The sequence below is a fragment of the Myxine glutinosa genome, chromosome 8 (genome assembly GCF_964187855.1).
Source record: "Myxine glutinosa chromosome 8, kmMyxGlut1.1, whole genome shotgun sequence".
Taxonomy (NCBI): Eukaryota; Metazoa; Chordata; class Myxini; order Myxiniformes; family Myxinidae; genus Myxine; species Myxine glutinosa.
The window spans coordinates 78,779,672-78,803,709 of record NC_136268.1 but is presented as its reverse complement, the minus strand read 5'-3'; the positions used below and the strand labels follow the sequence as shown (position 1 = coordinate 78,803,709).

Sequence of the window (24,038 nt, the reverse complement as noted above, 5' to 3'; positions counted from 1 at the left end):
TACAGCACCTAAAAAGGGAGGGTTTTCAGTTCCACGGGTCCCTGCTAATGTGGTGTAAAAGAGGGTGTATCAATGGTGGTAACCTTCTGAATTTTTTTCTACAGCCTTAAAAACTCCTATCTTATTTCAATTGAATATATATACTTGAAAATAGTAGAACACCAATCACCTTGTTTGCACTTCCAGAAACCTCCAGTTTAATAGTACTTGGGCAAAACTTTATGCCATCTCAACCAATACAATTCGCCGCACCCTTTGAGGGCAGACAGCGAGATTCAGACAAAAATAGCAACTCCTTGTCGTAAATAGAGATCGTGTTTGGAAACACAATGCAAGAGTTGAAAATACCCTTCCCATGTCCTTTTTCTCTAGACTGCGTGGGGTAAGATGTTCTATGAACTCTCTAGTACAAAGTGAGGCTATGACCTTATCTTTGGGTTTTCATAAAGGAATATCCTTGTGAACTTTTTCAAGTGAATATCAAGATATGTTTTCACTTGCATTTGTGTTTGCTCATGATCACCAGGGCTGGCAGGACAGCAGTTAGTTTGTGTTTCTCAAACATTGTCAACCCCACCAGTGTTTCTCAAACGGTTGGTCATGACCCCCAAGGGGGCCGTGAGGGAGTTTCCATGTGGGTCACGAGCAGTCTGCGCTAAGTAGTTACACAGGTTATTGTGATGTTCCCAGCAACTTACTGATATGAACCTGCATTCTCAAGCTTAGTAATGATCAAAACTAAAGCCAGAAACAGGCTGGTCGGTGTTGAGAGCGAACTACGATGTTCACTGAGTGAGAGTCGTCCCCGAATTGACATGTTGTGTGCAAAAAGGAAATAAAAATGGCCCAGGTTCTAGTCTTTTTGTTGCTCCTGTAGTCAGGGTTGGCACTAATTGGCACAGCTCAGTTTCCCCCACCAGGGTTAAAGAAAACTCCCCACTTGAACCCAGTATTTTTCCAGTAAAGTGTTTTTTTTTCAAAATCCCCATTCCATATTTTTTCAACCCTTGTAGGGGATAACAATGAGTCATGGCGACCAAATACCAGGATGCTAGGTCGTCTGGTAAATCCGGCTGAGAAACACTGGCCGAGACCCTAGAAGTATGCACACTTGCCTTTGAGCTTCTAGCCTGGGTTTTACTATCAGAGTAGGCCGATCACCGGCACCATGACCAAATTACAAATTCTTGCTATAACCTACAGGGGGCAATGCATCAACTGCACCACCCTTGCCAATGTGCCCATCAAAGATATATCTAAGCTGTGAACATAGCTCATATTGGCAGAAGAGATAGCAGCTTGAGGTGCACTATAATAATATGAGGGAGAAACTTGTTAAAAGCTGATATTGTGGAAAAGGTGGAATATGCCCGCAGGAAATTAAAAACATCATTGTGGCCTCTATTTTCTCTATTGGTTATTTGATACTACAAAATAAAGACTTGGATCTGGTATACACTTCTTGAGGTTGCCCTGCAACTTCATCATGCTGGTCAAAAGTTGAACAGTCCATTATACTGTGCTGGCTAAAAAATTGCTCTTTTGGATTTTGGTGTTTGCATTGCTATTTGTTTTTGTTTTTTTGCATTCTTAGGTGCTTCACTGAAGAGGGATTTGAAAGGTATGTAATGGTGGTACCATATATGGAGTGGTTGATCTTGAGTTGTGTAATTTCCTTGTGAGTTTTCGTGCTGGCAGTTGTTGTGTAGTCGTTGTTGGTATGCACTGGGTGGTCCCAGAGCAGCATTTCATGCTCACGTGCCCTGAACACAAGATCCACTCTTTAATTTAACTAGGGCATTGCCCGTACGTGGGTGCCCGTTCCTTGCCCAAAAAAAAAAAAAACGCTACCCGTACGCTCTACCCCGCCCGTACGCCCGTAAACAAAAAATAACAACGCTCTTCGCTTCCGCCCTTCGCTCTGACTGAATTGGGAGAAATAATGCGCATAAGAAATCGAATTACGTACCGTAATGGCGGTCAGCTCGTAACGCGCACACTGTCCGGAAGTTCGCATATCGCATATCTATCTATCTATCTATTAATGCCCATTTATTCAATTATCGCCAACGTATTTTGGCTTTTTGCAATTTAATCGCAAGGAAAAGTAGAAAGAGAAGAGGGAAAAAAAGAAAAGCCTTGCCTTGCTGCAAACAGCTGCTGCAAACAACAACAACATGGAAGGCTGCACTGTCCGGAAGTTGGCATATCGCAGTTACGATTATTTTAGTGTTAATGGCCAATTATTCAATTAGCGCCAACGTATTTTGGCTGTTTGCAATTTAATCGCAAGGAAAAGTAGAAAGAGAAGAGGGGAAAAAAGAAAAGCCTTGCATTAACGCATTAACGCTTGCATTGCATTAACGGTTCGGCACACGCGATAGTTCGCTGCTCTCTGATTGGTTGAATCGTTTTTTGGACATAGCTCGGTAAGTAATTGTCCGATTAATATGAAACCTTGAAAAGGCACATCCTCGGGTCCCCAGCAATATACCTGGCAAGTTAAAAGTATATCGGACCCGTGGTTGTCGAGAAACAGCGGTCACAGACACACAGACAGACACACAGAGATTGCTGGAATTATAGATAGATTATCCTTTGGGGGAAATCCTAAACAAACAAATTTCCCTTACATGGGTTCAGGGATCATATTTGTTAATTCTGAGATGCGTTTAATTATGCAGTAGCGTTCCGTTAAGTTAATTAAATTCATTATGCAAACTGTTCAAGTTAAGGAACATTCAACTTATCAGGATTCGTATGAATATTTAAATTTGACAAGACTACCAAACATAGTTGACTATACGAAATAAGGTTCATCACTCTATTGAAAACATGCTGAAAACACAATAATTATGGAGTTGTAGGGAATGAGTGTGCTTACTCCCACAACCAAATGGCACACTGCCACACAGTCTCCTTGATCAGATACGTAATGGTGGTGAATGCACTGCGGCCATCCACCTTAATCGTTCAGCGACAGCAGCCTTGGTGAATAAGAATGCGTATTACTAAAGTTGTTGTTAGCAGTAAACAAAATGCTTCTGCAATAAAAATAAATGCAAATATTGTCTGTCAATAAACTGCATTACTGTACTGTAGGGATAGGAAAATTTATTTTTCCGAGTGGCCTAGTTACCCCCTCCTGCACAGTGGTTCTGCGAAGAAGTGTCCTTGTTTCAGGATGAGGTGAAGGTTCTGCCAGTTTTCATCTTCTTCTTCTTTGTGGTTCTTAACATTTAGTGGCTCTCAGCCTTGCTTCGGGCGAATTTCAATAAGAAAAAACTGTAGCATATACAGTATAAGCTATGTTGTTCAATTAATGTCAGCAATGCCAGTCAGATGTAAAGAAGCATCAGGGGTAGATCTACCTGCTGTATAACAGTATGGTATACTTAAAGGCAGAAGGTGTTCAAGTAGGAGATAAGCTTGAAGTGGAAATAGAAATGGAGCTCCTTTGTTTCCCCTACCTACAACTAACACACTGTGTGCAAAACATGAAATGATCAAAACTCAGCAAGTCTACGCACAAATGAAGCAAATCACCAGATTATGGAAAATGCAAACAAAAGTGGGTGGATGCACTCCAGGACAAGCCTTTCATTCCAGAATACACCTTTAAAAAAAACAAAAAAAACATTTACCACCAAAAGTTTGGTTACATAGCTTTGCGGTACAATAACTAGCCAAACTGAAAAATAAACAAGTACAGATGCATTCAAAGTACATGCCCCCATGCCAAATAAATAAATAACAACCTCCAGCGTGTGGCATTGCCGGGGTGCCATCGGTGCCCGGCGATACCGCGGTGCAGCACATGGAGACGGTATTGGGAGGGAGAGATGTACAATAATTGATTGATTAATGGCATCATTAAAATCAATAAATAGTAATCGTAAAATAATTTATTAATCAATTGTCTAATAGCATACCTCAACCACCAGTGTTTCATCCGAAGCTGTAACTTTTTGAAAATTAATTAAATAAGTCATTAATAGATTTTTTTTAAAATTGATTCATTGATTAATCAATAAATAAAAACATCTGTTATAACCACCTTACTTGGTCATTGTCATGTCTGAATATCAGCTTCCTAGCTCCAAAGGTGCCTGAGATATTGCCCAGATGAGAAAAAAAGTGATTAATAATGAAAATAAATAAGTAATAATCATAAATATAATGAAATTATTAATCAATTGCCTAATAGAATACCTAAACCACCACCGTTTCATCCGAATTAGTAACTTTAAAAAAAAATTCAGTAATTAATCGAATAATTAAATGATTAATCGATTAATTGATTAATCAATAAATCAAAAATACCCTTTACAGCCAAATAACGTGGTCATTGTCATGTCTAAATATCAGCTTCCTTTCTCAAAAGGTGCCCGAGATATGGCCCAGATTAGAAAGGAAATAAATAAGTACTTAATTAATCGATAATAATAATTAAGTAACTAAACAATTAATTGATGAATAAAAACATCAAAAGAGATTGTTTTTGCCAAAGCACGTCCTCTCTATTGTAGCCAAATTTCAGCTTACTAGCTCAAAGGATGGCTGAGACATCGCCCGGACAAACAAACAAGAAACAAAGAAAGAAAACAAAAACCAGAGTGAAAACTGAGTACTCCCTTTCAGCGCGCATCATCGCCGGGCCCCCTTCGTTGCCTGGCGATGACATCATGCAGTGCCTGGAGATGGAATAGGAAAGGAGCGGTGTACATCATCTACTGGGTCAATGTGAAAAGATAAAATATATATTGGAACATGGATCGCTAGGCAGTGGAAAGACTTGTAAGCATGGACAGACACGAGTGCAATAGAGTTGGAGATAAGAAAACCCATATCTCACTGTGCACAACACAGTTCCTTTTAGTTCAATGCAAGTGCAACACCAGGAAGCCAAATACAAGTTGAATGTCTCAGCTGAAATTCAAAGAATCATAAGATTTTCCTTACCAAGACAAGAATGCAGACTGTACTGCAAAGAGGCATACTTAAACACCAACATGAGTCCTCAACTACCATATAAAACACAATGTCAGTTTGTGTGTTTGTACAGATGGCTGTCCCTCTTCATAAGGGTAGGTTTTAAAGGCCAATGTTTTAACACGAATGTGTGTTCACTGTGGTCTATTTTTGAGGATAAAAAAAAATGAAAAAGATTTTCCTTCAAAGAGTAATCATGTCTCTTCTTTTGGAATTGTAGATGGTGGCTTACAAACCGAGCCTAAAGTGCGGTGTAAAGAAGCGTTTTTTTTGGCAAAGAGAAGAGAGCGGATAGGTTGAGGGAACAAGGTATGACAAAAAAGAGGTAGACCGCGGTTGAGATTGGAGGATTGTGTAAGGAGGGATGTCAGCAATGCAGGGGTGTTTGGCTGGGGTGGTTGGCTGAGCAGGGGTGGTTGGCTGAGCAGGGGTGGTTGGCTGAGAACAGAGGGGTGAGGAGTATCGTGGTCAAGGTGGGGCAGAACTTTTTGGATCGGTCTCTACCAGATTTGCACAGTGAGATGGTGAAATCTTTGTCCATTCTTCATGTGAAAATTGCTCTAGTTCTGCCAAGTCTGATAGGGATCGTCGATGGACTGCAGTCTTCAAGTCTCGCCATAAATGTTCAATTGAGTTCAAGTCAGGACTTTGACAGGGCCACTCAAGAATATTTATTCTCTTCTAATTCAGCCACGCCAGTGTGGCTTTAGCTTTGTGCTTTAGATCATTGTCCAGCTTAAATATGAATCTCCTACCCAGTTTCAGATTCATGGCTGACTCGACAGGTAAAAATTTGAAATTTGGTTCAGGTGAAGAGATGATTCTCGATCTTTGTGGGAATTAAATACGGGCACGGACACTGTCATTTATAAGCATTGTGATGTATACAGGAATACAGCGATTCATAAGTATGAAGATCAGCTATATTACCATTCATAGATATGAAGCTTTATTGTACAGAAACCGACCTGGTCTGACGCAAGGAATACTTAAATTGAGAGGACAAAATGGTGGAATTAAAACCCCAAGCATAGTGACCTGAATGCAGGCTGTCAAAGGTAAGCCTGTTAGCATAAATTATCTTTAAAAACACACCCAAACACCCAGTTTTCATTCATGCAATACCTTGGAATTCCCTTGTTATGCATGCAAAGTTTGGGGCCACTAGGTTTCATGGTTTTGGAATTATGGAAGAGACTAACATGCACACACAGACACACACACACACACACACACACACACACACACACACACACACACACACACACACACACACACACACACACACACACACACACACACACACACAAACGCTTTGTTGAGGTTCAATGCAACACATTCTCTACGTGATGCAAAAATAATGCTTGAGCCGGATCCACAGAAAGTCTAATTCACGACTCGCATCATCATGAAATAACAGAACGTCAAATTTCCGTGTTTGCATCCAAAATATTGTATACTCAACCAATCCCTCTCTGTCCTCATTTTACGAGTCGGCCCTTTGCTTTCACTTTCTCCTGGACACTTTGCTGTTGTTTTTTTCTTACCCAAGCCCAAGAAGGTTGAGAGACTTCTGACGAGCCTCAACTCTGCCTCGACCTTGGGCGCAGTTGGCACCAGTACCCATGCTTTCAAATTCTGCTCTCCCCTGTCTGCTCTCTTCAGCTTGGCGTTCACCTAAAGGTGGCCAGCACCTGTTTGAAAAACAACCCAGGAAAGGTGTAAAAACAGATCCACTTACTTGCAGTTGTAAGCAAAGTCATACGATCCATCATTGTAAGCAACATTAAGACTTTCCTCTTCTCCATTACCCAGATCTTTCTTCATTAGTTTGAATTTCGTCCTGTTCACTCAACTCGGATATGCTGCTGATTCTCATTCTCTTTCGATTATGGATCGAGGCCGTGAATATTAAAGGGCCACAGATACAGAAAATCATGTTTGGTTAAATGAATAGATATTGCTTCACTTAACACTTAATCATTGTTCCCTTTTTTGAATAAATATTGTCACTTCTGAAGCTCCCGTTAAAACAGGTACCACAGCGCTGAGTTAGACTCGGTAGATGGACCGAATGATCTTTTAATTAGTTATTGCATTGTTAATCATATTATATATACATTGTATTAAGTATATTATATATAAAATTACAATTATGTTATATATGTATTGCAATTCTTGCACTCCAAGGAGCTTCAATTGGGCTGAAATAATGGCGCTCGCGCACACGGAAACAGATGGCTCAAACAGGTTTTCTTACCTTCTGAAGGATTTGCTTGTAAAGTAAACAGGGAAAAGGGTAACAAGACGCTATAAACAAAAATGGAATGAACCAAGCGAGTCAAATGGACACAAAGCAGTAAATGGGAATATTCAAACGGATATGATTGATATAATTACAATGATTGCAAAGTCCAATGTACAATGATTGGATATAAAGCAAGTCCTAACCCACTAGGTGCCACAGATCACACTCATGCAACAAAAAAATTGTTGGCAAGGCTTCCCTTATACTTATAGGGTGGATGCCAGACTCAAAATAGACCACTTCAGGAACCAGGTGCGGGATGATAGCTCCCAATAGCCAAGACGGGCACGATGAAGATAGTGTTTGGTGTTGAACGCCAGTAATGATCCACCCCCTCCACCAGGCCTCGTAGGCCCCTTTGTCCTTTCTTTAAGCAAGGCTTCCTGGGGGTGCCCTCCATCCTCTTCCTCCATGCTCCACCAACACAGTGTGAACCCAGTTTCGGTCAATCCAAGAGTCAAAGCCACATTTAGTCCACTTTAAAACTCCATGAACAGTTTGCCGGTCCTCCTTCCACACGAGGTTTTTACAATCTATCTGAACAATGAGGCCTCTTCTTCTTTGTCTCCAGGTATCCCATTGTCATCCTTCCATCAGCATGGTCTCTCTCTTTCTCCCCTCCTCCTGGGTGGAGTTCTTCCCTGGCCTTCTCACCAACGGGAGTGGTGCCTGTAAATATAATTGTAGGATGGCACTTCCATCTCCAGGGCACATTACGCCACCATGGCTGACACACATGGCCAGACAGATGTGTCTCTCTCATGAGAAGTGCTTGCTTACTAGCATCGCCAACCACGAGGTGTACATGCCCACATTTTAAGGTTTATGCTGTCTATAAATTACATAAACTGCCTCCTCCGCATCATGCGTAACAAACGACTTAACCTGATAGGTCCCTGTTACATGTCAATCTAACCGTTACCTTACTCGAAACACACGGACCATAATCCACTTACCCCAGTCTGGCTATTTTTTAGGGTCGGTACTCAACAGGCTTGCTTTTTAAACTGTAACACCTCAAAAATTCTTGGAATTAAAACCACATTCGGTTCTTTGTTTATTGCTTTAAAATCAATATAATCACATCAAAAAAAAGAAAAATTTATGTGTCTGTGGACCTTTAAACAAGAAGTCAGAACTGAGTTTCTGGGCATACAGTAATATATGTTGCTTCTGGGACACTCTCATTTTCCCATTGACTTACATGTTAATTTTTCCCCTCCCTCATTGCCCCTAAACACCTCTATTTCTCTCACCCTGTTCTTTATGAACCTTCTAACCTTTTGACATGTTATCCTTATTCATTAGACCACTTAAACAATGGTCCTTCTGTGTGAACCTGTGATCCTTCTGACCTTATGGACCTTTTAACTTTTTACTCTTAATATCATCTGGTGAATCATCTTTGGCCCACTCAAACAACGACCCTACAAATATTTGTTTATGCGTGGGAAATAATTTAATTCTCTTGCCACTCTCTTCACCATCTAATATATTAACAAAAAAGATGTTTGAGTTTGGTTCTTTATTAAGATATTTTAACTGAGCTAAGATAAAATGGTGAACCTCCCTCAATGTTCTTGTTTGAGCACCTCCAGTGCCACATACCATTTTTAAATTAAAGTATATATTTTCCTGACAACCATCAAAGTTTTCCGTCCACTCAAAAATATTTCCATCTTTTTTACCCAATTCACCGGTATTTAAATTAATTCTCTTATTTGTTTTGTAAATTTTTTTACCAGTTGTCTTTAGAATTATACCTATTTGATATTTTTCACATTCGTTATGTTTACCATTTATATACCAAGGTTGATTACACCTCCACTCTTTAGTCTGGTTGGTACTTGGTTCTATCATTTATATAATAGTAAAAAGGCGGCGGTAGCCCGTTAAAATCCCTAACCCCCCTTTTTAACTTATCACTTATATACTTATATAACCATAAGGGAGACTATCAATTCCATTTTCTAAAATAAACCTCTTATCATCAAAAGCCCCCAATGCTTTCTTATTCACCTCTTCTGAATATAATTTATGTTTATAACTTCTTATTCCATTAATCTTTCTAAACTCTTCTTTCTTTGTTGTTAAACAGTTATAATAATTTATTGTTTCTTTAATAACATTTTTCTTTACACCTTTTAACTTCTTATGAGTCTTTTCAACGTTATTCACAATGTATTTATAAGCATAAGCCTTAGACCTCAATCCCACAAATTCACTCATGACATTTCCCCCTAATTCATCCTTAAACTTTCCAATCACCTTTTTATTTTTAGAAGAGAACAACTCACTCTCTGGACTGTAATTACTAGTGTCATAGATATTAATGTCCTTTTTCATGTCTGAATAAACATCATCAGTATTAATTTGCAAAATAAAACTAACTGTATCCATATAAAGTAGATTAACATCATTTTGATATTTCTTCCTCAAGTTATTATAAAAGTAATCATACATTAATGACTTTGATAAATCAAGAATTGATGTTCCAATATAAATAGGTTTGTCCATTTCAATACTCTCTTTAATCAAATGGATCGCACAAAAGTTCTCAGTAAAGACCTCAGCTCTAGTAAAACTCGGTCTATTAATTAATTTTGATGCTTGTTTCCAAGATGTTGATAGTCTGATATTTTGTCTTTTTCTCACATTTTCCATGGTCTTACCAAAGACCGCATTATTCATCAATTTATAAAAGTCTTTCTCAAAATCTGTTTTTGACTCTGTTCTTCTTTGTGTATTAAAATCAATGTACCCCTTTAACCAATGACTTTGATTGAACTTTAGAACCCTATGGATCTTCTCTATTCTTAGACCTTTTGATAAATATTGTCGCAAATTTCTTTGGTGTAGAACATAATTTTTCTTGTTATATAATGTAGTAAGTAATTTTTCTGTTGATTCACCTATATTAAATGATTGTTGATAATCACTTAACCACTCCTTCTTTGGACTTTCCTTTTCACAAGCAAATGGGAGATCTTTGTGTAGGTTATGAAGTTCCTCTGGATATTTCAAATCGACCTCAAAATAATAACCAACCTTTGAATCATCCAATTCTTTTTGTGTAGAGATACATACATCTTGTAAAACCTTTTTGTAATCTTTTTCCTTTACCCATCTAAGTTTTCCATAAGGAAGAGCCTGAGACATTGCCCAGCCATACAGGTTGTTCGCATCATAATACATCAAGTAGGAGCTCTCTACCGATGGATCATAATTTGGAATGTACATGTTATTTGCTTTAGCATATCTCTTTGAACAGACTTGTGAAATTCCTCCTCTCTTTGCCTTTTCAATCATCAAAAGCATATCAACATCAGTTATCAAATCCAAAGCTTGTTTTGTCATTTTTAACATAGTGCTCCAAGCCAATCCAGGAGCAGTGTAATAGTGAGCAGGATCCAATCCATATCCAGAATGACAGATTGTTCTGAAAGCCTCAAACACATCAGCCAACAAAAGCACATCAGTTTTGAGGTACAAATCGTGATACTCACCAAGATTCTTAATGTTATATTTTTTCCAAACATTTTGTGCGTGTACATAATCTTTATCAGATATATGACTATTATTTAATTTGTTATAGAAATTTTCTTTTAAAGGAAGTTGTGTTTCATTGAATCTCTCAAATGAGTCCATATAGTCATAGGGGTAAATTCCCTTTTGTGTTAGAAAATCTTTATCTAAAAAATACTCTGAAAGACATGGAAACTCTTTTAGATTTTGAACCAAGTTAGCCAATGGACTTGCCATGAATTTAAATGTATCAAGAAATCTGATATGAGTAATAGGAGATGTGTGAATTGTTTTTGTGAATGAAATGTATTTCTGATCCGTGTTTGGAATTGCTGAGATACTTCCAGAAGTCTTTGAGAGTTCCTTGATAAATAGATGTGTATCATAATGAGCGTTGTTATGAAGAAAGACAGGAATGAAAGAGGGGAGTTGATAATTAATATTACAACTTTGATGAGCCGGACCTCTATATTTACCAGTGAGATGACAATGGTCTCTAACCTTTAGACCTTTACCAATTTTCTCCTCACAAATATGACAGACATTGTTTTTTATAAATTCCCTTTTTTCTTTACTTGTTAAGGACATTGGTTTATTGGTTTCTCTCATTATCTTGGTTAATCGAACACAGTCTTTTTCTAGTCGTTTCACAAACTCCTCTGGGGTATTTGAGCCTCTATACATCTCTAACTTGTTATATTTATCACCAACGGATGAGTTGATATAATAACAAAAACCACAAGGAGTATGTTTTTGATATTTATTTGTGTATGATTCTTTTGGATCTGGAGAAGCAGTATCAATTTTTTCTAAAATACTTTCAAAATCAGCATATATAACAAATGGATGTTTTATTGTTTTCTTTTAATCTTTGAATGTGATCTTTGAGCCTTTTTTAGGCATGTTGATTACCGTTGCTTTATGTTCACCACAATAATTTGAATGTTTATCTAATCTTTCTTGTGTATGGAAGAAGTTAAGACAACGCATACAAATATATATTTTATTTGTTCTTTTACATACTTGTGGTTTTATTAATTTTGTAATATCTTTGATGTATGTATAATGTGAATTTTCGTCTGAATTAAAATATAGAAGATTAATATGAGTTTGTTTACAATTGTCAGAAAGCTTTAAAACCTGAATGTTGTTTGTTTCTGTTAGACCATAAACATTAACTGATAAATTATTCAACTTTTCAAATTTAGGAATATCATTTAAAGTCATCGGAAACTTTAGATCTTTCGTATTTAATGTATTCTCATATTTTTTATAATGAGATACTCTTTCATCATTAAAATGTGGAGGATGTAAGTGTGCTAGAATAGACCAGAGAAAACATTTATTGTCTTTATTTTTGATATTGATAACTGCTTTTCTATTTTTGATAACACTGGGTAAATCAATGTAAGAAGAAGCTTTTAGAGGATCTGATTTAAGAATATGAATGTCTATGTAAATAATTTTTCCTATATTGAATCCATTTCCTACGATTGAATTATCCACATCTTGCTCTTGTTTAATAAGTTCATCATAGACTCCTGATGTTTTAAAATCTTGATATGAAGATATAAAGTGTGGCTCAGTTCTCATGTATGGTGTATCTATAACTCCTTCGCCCTTTGTCATTTCTAATTTTACTCCCATATAAAATTTAAGTGGTTTCATTTCTTTTAGTGTTTTTTCAATCAACGTTTGAACAGCAGGTTTAACTATTTCTACAGCATCAACTATAGACTCTGGTTCAGGAGGTTTGAAGTTAAAGACTCTTATTTTAATATGTCCTTTGAATGCACCATCAGAGTTTTTAGTTGTGATAAAATTTGATAAATGTTGATTTGTTTTAAGATGTATTTTGAAGCCTTTCTTGAGGATATTTTTATTACAGGCAGAACAGTGTTTTGTTTCCTTCTGAATAGGAGTTAGTAGGTGAAGTAGATTAAATGTGTGTTTTTTAGTTTTAAGGTGTCTTTTGTATTGTTTATATTCTTGTTCACAAACGTCGCAATACGTTGCTTTGATCATATTTATATAGCAAAATTATACTTAAAGTAAAACACCTTTTTAGAGGCTTTTAAAAAGATGAAACTGTGCTTAAAGTAAAACACTTATAGAAGAAAGTGCCTTTTTACAGGCTTTTTAGTATGAAACTATACTTAAACTAAAACACTTTTTCACTCAGAATCATCTGAGTCATAACTATCACATGAATACTCAGAATCATACTCAGAGTCATCAATAAAGCTACTCTCATAACTATCATTTGAGCACAAACTATTTGTATCATAACTATCATCTGAGTTCAATGAAATACTATCATCACCATCGTCCGAGTTCAATGAAATACTATCATCACTATCGTCCGAGTTCAATAAAATAGTAAAATCTTCACTGCTGTAATGACTCATATTTAAGTAGCAGGAAAAATATTCCCATCAATATCTATATACTTTCTTTCATTAACAGATTCAATCTCTACATTTTTAATATCAAAAGTTAACTTTAAATAATCTCTAACTATCATAGAACGAAATGACATTTCACCAGAAATATTAACATCATTCATTTTACTTAGATCTACACCCTTTGGATTATTAAAGTAAATACAAATTTCTCCACGAGTATTGTTGATGGTCTTATCATTCTTTTTCAAAGTATCGCGATCGATCACTTTTTCAAGCTTTGAATAAATTGCCAGGAGTAGATGAGAAACTTTTGTTAGATTTACTTTAATGGATGTCTTTCCAGGTATAGTTAGAGCTCTTCCTTTAAATGAAATAGAGGGGCTCATGTTATTTTGCATAACTGGTTTTACCCAAAAATGTCCATATTTATCTTTGTTCAATTTAACATCTTTGACATATTTTTCTATATCTTCCACCGAAGTAGAGATTGATTGAAATTTGTCTTTTGTGCTTTGAAACATTGTATTTATTAATGAATAAACTTGCGTTTAGTTTAAGTAAAAATTTACCATATAAATATTACACAGCTTCATTCCCTTACCCACTACAACTTGACCCCCTTACCTCATATGAGGCATCTTTATTGTCGATGGAAACTTATAATACCTTGTTTAATATCACAGAGAAAAACAACAAGTTTAGTTATAATCCAGGAAGTGGATATAAAACTATAACCGTTTCACCCGGAGCTTATGAGATTTCTCAAATATCTTCTGAAGTCTCTCGCCTTATGAAAGAAAAAGGTGATGAACCAAAAAATATTGTAATAGATATTCAAAAACACACTTCAAAATCAACTATTAAACTTAAAAATAATTATAAAGTTGATTTCACGATTGAAAATTCGTTTAGAGAGCTATTGGGTTTCTCTTCAAAAAAGATTGAAAATAACGGGACGTTTTACAGTGATAATGTTATCCAAATATCCTCCGGTATAAATTCAGTATTAATTCATTGTGATTTGATTGATGGTGCTTATAACGATGGAATAAGAACAAATACAATATTTTCATTCAGTGCATACTCAACCCCGATTGGTTATAAATTTAATATGGAACCAAAAAATCTTGTCTATTTACCTGTGTCAGGAAAAACCATATACAGAGTAAATTTTAGGATAACCGACCAAGATAATCGTATGATATCCTTTAATGATGAAATTATATCCATCAGAATTCACCTACGTGAAGTTTTTCAATAAATAAATAATGGTTATTGTGAGAAAACACGAGTTGGGAAAATATAAAATAATTACAGGGGATGGGATGTTCCTTTCACCATACTATACAAGGTATGTGGGTAGAGGATACTATAAACCAAAGAGACAACGGGGAGTGGGTCATCAATTTCGAAATAAAGGAGATGGGATAATTGATACTCTAATGGGTATTGGTTCAACCATCCTTAAACATAAAGACCTAATTGGTTCAACTGCTTCTGCCGTGGGTTCAGTTGCGGGTGCTATAAAGAGTATAAAAGATGCTCAAAAGGAGTCTCATAAATTACAAGCAATCAAAGAAATAAAAAAAGGTAAAACTCAACTATCTTCACAAGAACGACAAAAAAATCATTAAAATACTTGGGTCAGGGTTTCCACAATTTTAATGCTATATAAATACAAGTATGGAAGCTATTGATAGTATCTATGATTTGGATGATACTATTATCATTTCAAACTCCACTAAAAAGGAAGACTATTTTAAGGTAAATGCTATAACAGGAACAGACTGGAATTCAAACGGAACAAAAAGTTTTGAAATAAATAATCAACAAACTTACTTGAATATAGCTGATAGTTTCTTGCTGTGTAAATTTAAATTCACTAAGGCTGCGAATAATACTAATGCTACACTCGTAAATGATTTCTTCTGGAAAATGTTTGACAGTGTCCGCCTGTATATTGGAACACAAGAGGTTGAAGCGGTTGATTATGTCTCTGCTACATCTGAAATGATGAAATTTACACTATATCCGTTTAGTGATAGAATGGGTAAGGGAGCTGTTGAAGGTTTTATTCCTGATATGTCAACAGGAACAAATGCTGACCCCGGTTATAGTCAAAGGAAGTCAATGTATAATGATGAAACAAAAGCAGAAAATAGTTTTACCGTAGCAGTACCTCTTAAAGGTATATTTGGATTTTGTGATTATGATAAAGTTTTGTATGGGCTTAAAATTAGATTTTAACTACAAAGGAATGATAATGTAAATAGATTGCTTTTTGGGGCTCAAAATGCTTTTGGTGATAATAATAAATTTGTTATTAATGATTTGTGTTGGTATATTAGTGAATATACTCCTAATCTTAAAACGGAGGAGATGTTAAATAGAAGACTTAACTCAAAGAAACCACTAAATGTATCATACCTTAAAAGAAGATGTCAACACGTTAAACTGGAACACACTACCTACACTTGGAATTTAGGTGTTCTTCAAGGAAAGCCACGATACCTATGGCTCATTTTTAAGAAACCAGATGGAGATGAAGGCACTGATAAGAATAATGCGCTGAGTGATAATGCTAAGGTGAAACAACTTCGGGTTTCTCTTGATGGCACATTTTATCCGCGAGATAGATTGGAAATTGATTGGGAAAAAAATGATTATGCGGAAGCCTACAAGTCCTACCAAAAGGTGTGTGAAAGTAATGGTAATAATGATCCTATTTTGGATATGGTTGCATTTCAAAAACTTTATACAATCTACGCAATTGACCTGAGTTCTCAAAAGGAAACTATAAAGTCTAATCGAGTGGATACTTCTCTATACATTGAAAGAGGGGAGAGTGAAGAGGTTAATGCATATTGTTTGCTTTTGGAGGAAACAGAATTACAGATTAATACAGATAATGGTGTTATGATTAATATCACATAGGTTTTTTCTCATAAATAAATGGTTGGGGTATATGTTAATCAAATCAATCTTAATAAATTAACATCTTGTATTCAAAATCAAAAGCCTTGTATTATTAATGTTAATACAATTCAAAGAAAAGGAGCTGTAAGAATTGATGTTTTACTCACACACACACAAGTAAAAACACTAAATGATACTGGTTCACTTAAAATTAAAATGACGAAACCTATGTTAAAGAAATATTCAATAGACGAGTCAAGAGGAGGATTTCTCCCGTTTCTAATTCCTTTATTTGCTGGTTTAAGTGCGGCGGGAGCATTGACTGGTGGTATTTCAGCAGCGGTAAAAACTGCTAACGAAAGGAAGGCACAACTAAAAGCTCAAAAAGAATTGGAAAGACATAACAAGGAGTTGGAGAAACAAATTAGTGGAAGTGGTGTGATTGTAGATTTTGCTCAAAAACTTGAAAGTCTACCTGATAAAGCTAGATTGTTGGTTAGAGATATGCTTTCCTCGATCGCTCAAGCGGGTGTTAAACTAACTAAACGGGGTAATGGATTGTATCTTTCTCATAAATAAATGGATAAATGGTTTAAACAATTTGGAAAGAATACAACGTCAAATATAGAACTAGCTAAGTATTGTAAAACACTAAAAATTGATAATGTGGTTATTTGTATGAGAGATGAATTAATACATATAAATAAGAATACAAAGAATATTATTATGAATTTAGACACACAGAATGGTTCTCATTGGGTTTGTATTCATATTGGTCAGGATAAATATTATTTTGATAGTTATGGTATGCCACCACCTGTTGAAGTAATACAATTCTTACAGAATGGTGTTTATCAAACATTTCAAGTTCAAGAAATTAATTCTAAATGTTGTGGTCAATTATGTTTATATGTATTATTTCAACTCAACAATAATGAAAATTTTTATGATATCATTTTAAATCTAATATAAATGACTTATGTTGGAAAAGATGGTTCTATCTTTGGAAAATCCTCTCAGGATATTGATTTATCAAATTATTATACAAAGGCACAGGCTGAACGACAAAAATATAGTGTAAGTAAAAATATTAATATGAAGAATACTTATAAATTAATCAATTATCCAAACCCTACAGATGCGAATGACTTAATTAGATTAAGTGATTTATCACAATATATATATATTTTAAAGAAAACAGCACGTTTTGTTAAACAAGTAAAATTTACAACCACAACACCTGGTTATACTGACCATACACCTTTCCTCATTGAATTTAACTACCTGCTTACAATTGAATTTTATAAAGAAGGACATATAGTTAATATGCGAATTAATAAATGGGGGTATGATATGCCTGATTTAGGGTATAATTGGTCTTTTTCAATAAACATAGAAGACCTACATGATTTTAATCAGTCTCGTAAAGAAGAATATTATCCACTTGGTGAGGATAAGGATTTATGTGGAAGTACAATTAATAAACAACAAATACATGGTTTTAAGAAAAGAAAAATATATGATAGTATAGCGATGGTTAGCATGACAAAGAAGGAAGGTCATGAGATAAGGATAGAAAGCCGAGGAATACAAACCAATTTGGTAGTGGGAAGATGGGGTGGTATTACCTGTCATAATATTAATCTCACATATATTTCTGATACATAAATGGCAGGAAGAAGACTACAAGAGAATTATAATTTTTGTATTCAGGGATACCTACAAGAAAAGGGTGCTCGGTATTACATACCTTATGATTTGGAGCATATACATGGGAATTTTGTCATTAAAAACTGGCCTTATACAGATATTGTTAAACCCACAAATAGAGACTTGTTTAAAATATTAAATAAAAATGAACTTCTCAAAGTTATGAAATATAAAACTCTTTTAGAAATCGTCAACAAATCTTATTGGTATCCTATTATGAGAAAAATAATTATAGATACAAGAATATCTCAAAATCCAGATGAGTATATGTATAATATTCTTTGGGGCTCAAGCTCAAGGGTAGCAAGGGATGAGGAAGGAGTTGAAGAAGAGAAGGAGGAAAGAGAGAAGGAGGAGAAGGAGGAAAGGGAGAAAAAGAAGAAGGAGGAAAGGGAGAAAAAGGAGAAGGAGGAAAGGGAGAAAAAGGAGAGGGAGGAGAGGGAGAAAAAGGAGAAGGAGGAGAGGGAGAAAAAGGAGAGGGAGGAAAGGGAGAAAAGAGAGAGGGAGGAAAGGGAGAAAAAGGAGGAGGAAAGGGAGAAAAGAGAGAAGGAAGAGAGGGAGGAAAGGGAGCAAAGAGAGAGGGAGGAAAAATATAAAAAGATGGAAATCAGTGAGATTCGTAAAAGATTGAAGGTATTACAGCAAATAAATCAAACTCAACGCACTGAGGAGGAAAATAAAGAAATGAAAAGTCTAATGAAAATATTATTTTCAAGAATAACGACGTCAATGTCTTCACTTTCAGGGAGGAGATTTAAACGAGAAAGTGGTGAAGAAGAAGAAGAAGGAAAAGATTATGTGGTTGATGATGTTGGTGTTATTGACTTTAGTTAGTTTTATTTGTAAATAAATGGAGGAGAGAGTGAAGGCATTCCTTAGGATTCTTTATGTTTTAAAAATTAAGATAGAAATGTACATGTTGAAAACCAAAAAGGTTTTGATCCTCTGTCGGAATTTTTCTGATAAATAAATATGAGTTATTGTCTCAAATGTAAAAAGAAAACTAAATCCAAAAATATCTCTTATGTTAAAGCTAAAAATAATAGAGTTTATCAAAAAGGAATATGTCAAGTGTGTGGCTCTAAAAAGTGCCAATTTATCTCTCCTAAAAGAGGAGGAGACATACAAAGGTTTCTGTCAGGAAGTAAATTTACAACAACTGGAATTCCTGGGGAACTACATACAACAACACAACAACATGCATTTTAAGGCCATGTTCCCTGCTAGAGCGGGGGTTAGCCTTGCGGTCCCCATGACAATCTTCTCCATTTTGCCCTATTTTCTGCATCTCTCCTTGTTAACCCCCTTGCCCGCATTTCTTCTTCCACCATCTTTAGCCAAGTCTTTCTCGGTCTTCCCCGTCCTCTACTTCCTTCTACATTAACTTCCATCACTCTTCTCAACCAGTCACTTTCATCCTTCCTCAATACATGACCAAACCATCTCAACCTGTTCCTCTTCACAGCATCGATCACAGGCAATATTCCCATCATCTTTCGCAATTCATCATTTGTCTTCCTCTCTCTCAACGATACTCCGCACATCCATCGAACCATTCGTATTTCCACCCTTTCCAGCCTTCGTTGCTGCTCTACGTTCATTACCCATGTCTCGCTCCCATAAATCATAACACTTCTCACACATGCAGCATACACCTTTCCCTTCAGCTTCAGCGACACTCTCCTCCTCATCAGCACGCCACTCAGTTCCCGAAACTTCTTCCATGCACATCTCACTCGAGCAACCGTTGCCGAGTCTGATCCACCTTCTCCATTCAGCATGTCTCCGAGGTAGCAAAATGTTTTCACACCTTCCAGCTTCACGCCGTCTCCAAGATCCAACTCAACATTTCCTCCATCTGCAGCTCCCTCTGTGCACACCTTACATTTGAATGTAGCTGCCACACTGGTTAATGACCCTCTCAGACCACTACATTTTTGATGAACCCACTCAGCACACATTGTACATTGAATGGAGTTCACTCCGACACCCTTCCTGCACACAGCACACGGCCACTTCCCAGTTCTTTCCACCTCACCACATGCTTTACCACTTGCCATCACCTTTGTCTTTCCGATATTCACCTTCAGACCTTTTGTCTCCATACATTCCTTCCACTTGTTCATCTTTTCCTTCAGTCCATGCATACTTTCCGCAATCAACACCAGATCATCTGCATACAACAACTCCCACGGTAAACCCTCCTTTACGGTCTGAGCCAGCACCTCCATCACAGCTACAAATAGTAGTGGACTTAGTACCGACCCCTGATGCACTCCCACCTTCACCTCAAACTCACCACTGTTCCCGTCCTTCGTCCTTACAGCTGTGCGTGCTCTTTTGTACATTGCCATCACTACTCTGATCAACCATTCCTCCACTCCTAACTTCCTCAACGCCCATGTCAATACTTTGCGTGGAACCCTATCGAATGCTTTCTCCAGATCAACAAACCCAAAAAACAACTTCTTCCTCTTATCCATGTACTTCTCCTGCAACTGCCTCACAATAAAGAGCGCGTCTGTCATGCCTCTTCCTGGCATAAATCCAAACTGCATTTCGTCGATCTTCACTTTCTTCCTTATCCTCCTCTCCAACACCCTTTCCAATACCTTCATTCCATGCTCCAATAGCTTTATCGCTCGGTACGAGCCACACTCCAGAGGGTCACCTTTCCCCTTGTATAGAGGGACGAGGGTACTCAGTTCCCAATCCACTGGAATGCGGCCTTCTTTCACCACCAGATTACAGATCTCTGTCATTCTCTTCACACCCCAACTTCCTGCTGCCTTCAACATATCTCCCACAACTCCCGTCGGCCCTCCCGCTTTTCCACTCTTCATTGCTTTTATCGCTTCCTCAACTTCCTTCTCAGTTATCTTCTCTGCCGGTCCTAAAACTGGGTTACTCTCTATGTTGCCATCCCATTCATTCTCTGTATTCAACAGCATTTCCATATATCTTTTCCATCTTCCTTTAATTCCATCTGGGTCGACAACGATTTGTCCCACTTCATCCTTCAAGCAACTCACCCCCATCACATCACACCTCTCTTTCGCTATCTGCTTTGCAATCCTGAATACTGCTTTCTGACCCTCTTCCGAATCCAAGCGTTCTCCGAACATTTTCCTACATGCCTCCTGCGCCTTTGCTACCTCTTTCTTTGCAGCCTTCCTGGCTGCCTTATAACTTTCATGCTCTGCTGTTTCTGCTCCCATACCCTTCGCCTTCTGCCACTCTTTGAACTTCTTCCTCTTCTCGTCAATCCTCTTTCCAACCTCAACATCCCACCACCATGTTTCCGAGTGCCTCGGTGGTCCTTTTGTCCATCCACATACCTCACCAACGGCTCCCAACAGACTAGCTTTCATTGACATCCAACCACTTTCAAGCTCAACCACATCATCCTCTACCCTACTCAGCCTCTCTTTTAATGCCTCCCTTACTGTCACCTCTTTCAACCTCCACACCTTCATTCTCGGTTGGTACTTCACCCGCCGAGCTCTCCTCGCACCTTTCACCCTTATGTCGCAGACAACCAAGTGGTGCTGTGAAACAGCCTCCTCCCCCAGGATCACCTTTGTGTCCCGGAGGTGCCCCCTATCTCGCCCACGCACCATCAGGTAGTCAACGGTTGTCGTCGACCCACCTGACGTGTATGTAACAAGCTTATTGTCCTCTTTGTGGAAATGAGTATTACAAATCAACAAATCAGCTCCATCAGCAAACTCCAAAATCCTTTTACCTTCTCCATTTCTCACACCATATCCGTAACCCCCATGAACTCCCTCAAAACCATCCATACTCCTTCCCACATGTCCATTCAGGTCTCCTCCCACCACAACAACTTCCTCATCTTTCACGTTTTCCATCAGCTTCTCTATCGCACACCAGAACTTGTCCTTCTCTTCATCGCTTCGACCAACCTGCGGAGCATATCCCGAGATGACGTTCACCAAGAGCTTTCCAATCATCATTTTCACCATCATCAACCTATCACTCACTCTAGTCACACTCACCACACTGTCTACAAACTCCTCAGAAAACAGGACACCAACACCATTCACGCCCTCCGGGCACTCTTGCCACACAAACTTGTATTTCTGTCCCTGCCTACCCTTCACCATTCTCACACCACTTCCCTTCAATCTCCTCTCTTGCACACAACATATGTCCACTCTTCTTCTGACCAATACTTCCACCACTTCTCCTGATCTCCCTGTCATTGTCCCCACATTCCATGTCCCAAACCTCAGAAACCGATCTCCACTTCGGGCTGCACCCTGCCCATATGTACTTGTGATTGTCATGGTTCTCTTTTTGAGGCAATGTTTTTATGGCCGGATGCCTTTCCTGACGCCAACCCTCTTAGCCGTCTCTTACGACACGCAGGGATACGGTGTACCTATTCTGACCAGGGTACACACTGGGAAACGTTTAAAACATGTAAATTCTGGGGGGGGGGGGGGGGGGGAGGGGGGGGGCGTCAGCATCACGGCTGCGGTTTAAACATATTCCAACAATATCCAAACAGAACGATGAAAAAACAATCCGGGAAAAGTCTCCAAGCGAGAACGTGGATTTGAGAAAGAAGGAGCAGAGGCGGAAGAAAACGAGATACAGGGGGCGGGGCACAAGCCGAGACGAGGAGGAGAGCGAACAAGCACGTGTTTATACACGTATATAGAATGTAGACGAGCACGTATAGAGGAGAGAAAGAATCAATATAGAATTATTTGTCTAGGGAGGTGAGGTGAGGGGGAGAAAACAAAATAAAAGAAACAAGCAATACAGCGAAGGAAATAACCCAAACCGACAAAACACCGACGGGGGGAGGGAAGCCCCAAGTCACCAGGCCGCGCACGAGGTACGACTCAGAAAACGATTAACTACACACAAGTTTGCACGAACCACAAACCAACACCAACTAGAAACACACAATAACACGTACACAGCAAAATAACCAGTGGAAATTTGACAAAGACAAGAATGGGAAAACACTCAAACTTCGATGCCTTGGAGAGCTCGAAGCACGCCTTCACGCACGCACGCCTTCACGCCTTCACGCACGCCTTCACCTGTGTATCACAGATTGTGTATCACATACGTGTATCACAGACGGGATTATTTTGTGTGAGCGGCCATGAAACAATTATGATGGAGACTATCAAATCGAGAGAGTGAGAAAATTGATTGCTCACGATCAGTCGAACGATGTTTTCTCCCTCTTTCAGTCTTTCAGTCAGTTCAGGAACTACATCTACCTGGATATTCGTTCTGTGGTCCTGGAACAAACCTAGATAAAAGATTAGATGAGGCTGACAATCCTAAACCTTGGTCTAAACCTATAAATAGGGTTGATGAAGTGTGTATGAAGCATGATATTGCTTATGGGAAAACCACTACATTGGATGAAAAACATGAAGCAGACAGCGAAATGTTATATAATTTGTCTTTGATACAAAATCCAACATTGAGAAAGAAAGTTGATCGGTTTATTGTTAAAAAAAATGATAAGTGTCAAATTGAAACTTGGTCTTGGTTATTCACCCTCAAAAAACTATTAGACTCCAATGATGTCATCAAGACTGAGGAGCTTTTGGCTAATGAATTACACAAACCTATAATCACAAAGTTTAAAAGAAGGAAAGTTTATTCTAAATACACCGACCACATATGGTCCGCTGATTTAATTGAATTGAATAATGACAGGGGATACAGGTATGCTTTAACCGTTATTGATTTGAGGAGTAGATTTGCCTGGGTTGTTCCGTTGAAAAACAAGAGAGGTAATACTTTAATGTTAGCCTTTAAGCTAATATTTGATAGGGATAAAAGGAAACCAAAAAAGTTATGGACCGATGAGGGAACAGAGTTCTATAACAAAATATTTATGAAATTTCTTAAAGGGGAGGGTATTAAATTATACAGCACCTTTAATGAAGGAAAAGCAGTTGTTATTGAGCGTTTTAATCGTACTTTAAAAGAGAGACTATATAAAAAATTCACACAACTCGTTTCTCAAAAATGGGTGTATTTAATTCAGGATATTGTAGATAATTACAATAATACAGTTCATTCATCAACAAAATCAAAACCATCGGAAACATTTACAAAATTAGAATATGAAAAGGAGATTAATTTGAGAAAGCCCAAGTTTAAAGTTGGTGATATTGTAAGAT

At 37.6% G+C, this 24,038-nt stretch overlaps 2 long non-coding RNA genes across 3 annotated transcripts in view; one reads left to right on the top strand and one right to left on the bottom strand.

Moving 5' to 3' along the window:
• The window catches only part of LOC144893294 (uncharacterized), an 83,536-nt gene that overhangs the window by 15,019 nt on the left and 44,479 nt on the right, over positions 1-24,038 (top strand). The gene's annotated exons all lie outside the window — the stretch shown is intronic.
• Positions 7,343-24,038, bottom strand: part of LOC144893295 (uncharacterized) — a 67,746-nt gene continuing 51,050 nt past the window's right edge. Inside the window, exon 2 of the long non-coding RNA XR_013624329.1 lies at positions 7,343-7,969. This is a non-coding gene — a long non-coding RNA (uncharacterized LOC144893295). The remainder of the gene's footprint in view (positions 7,970-24,038) is intronic.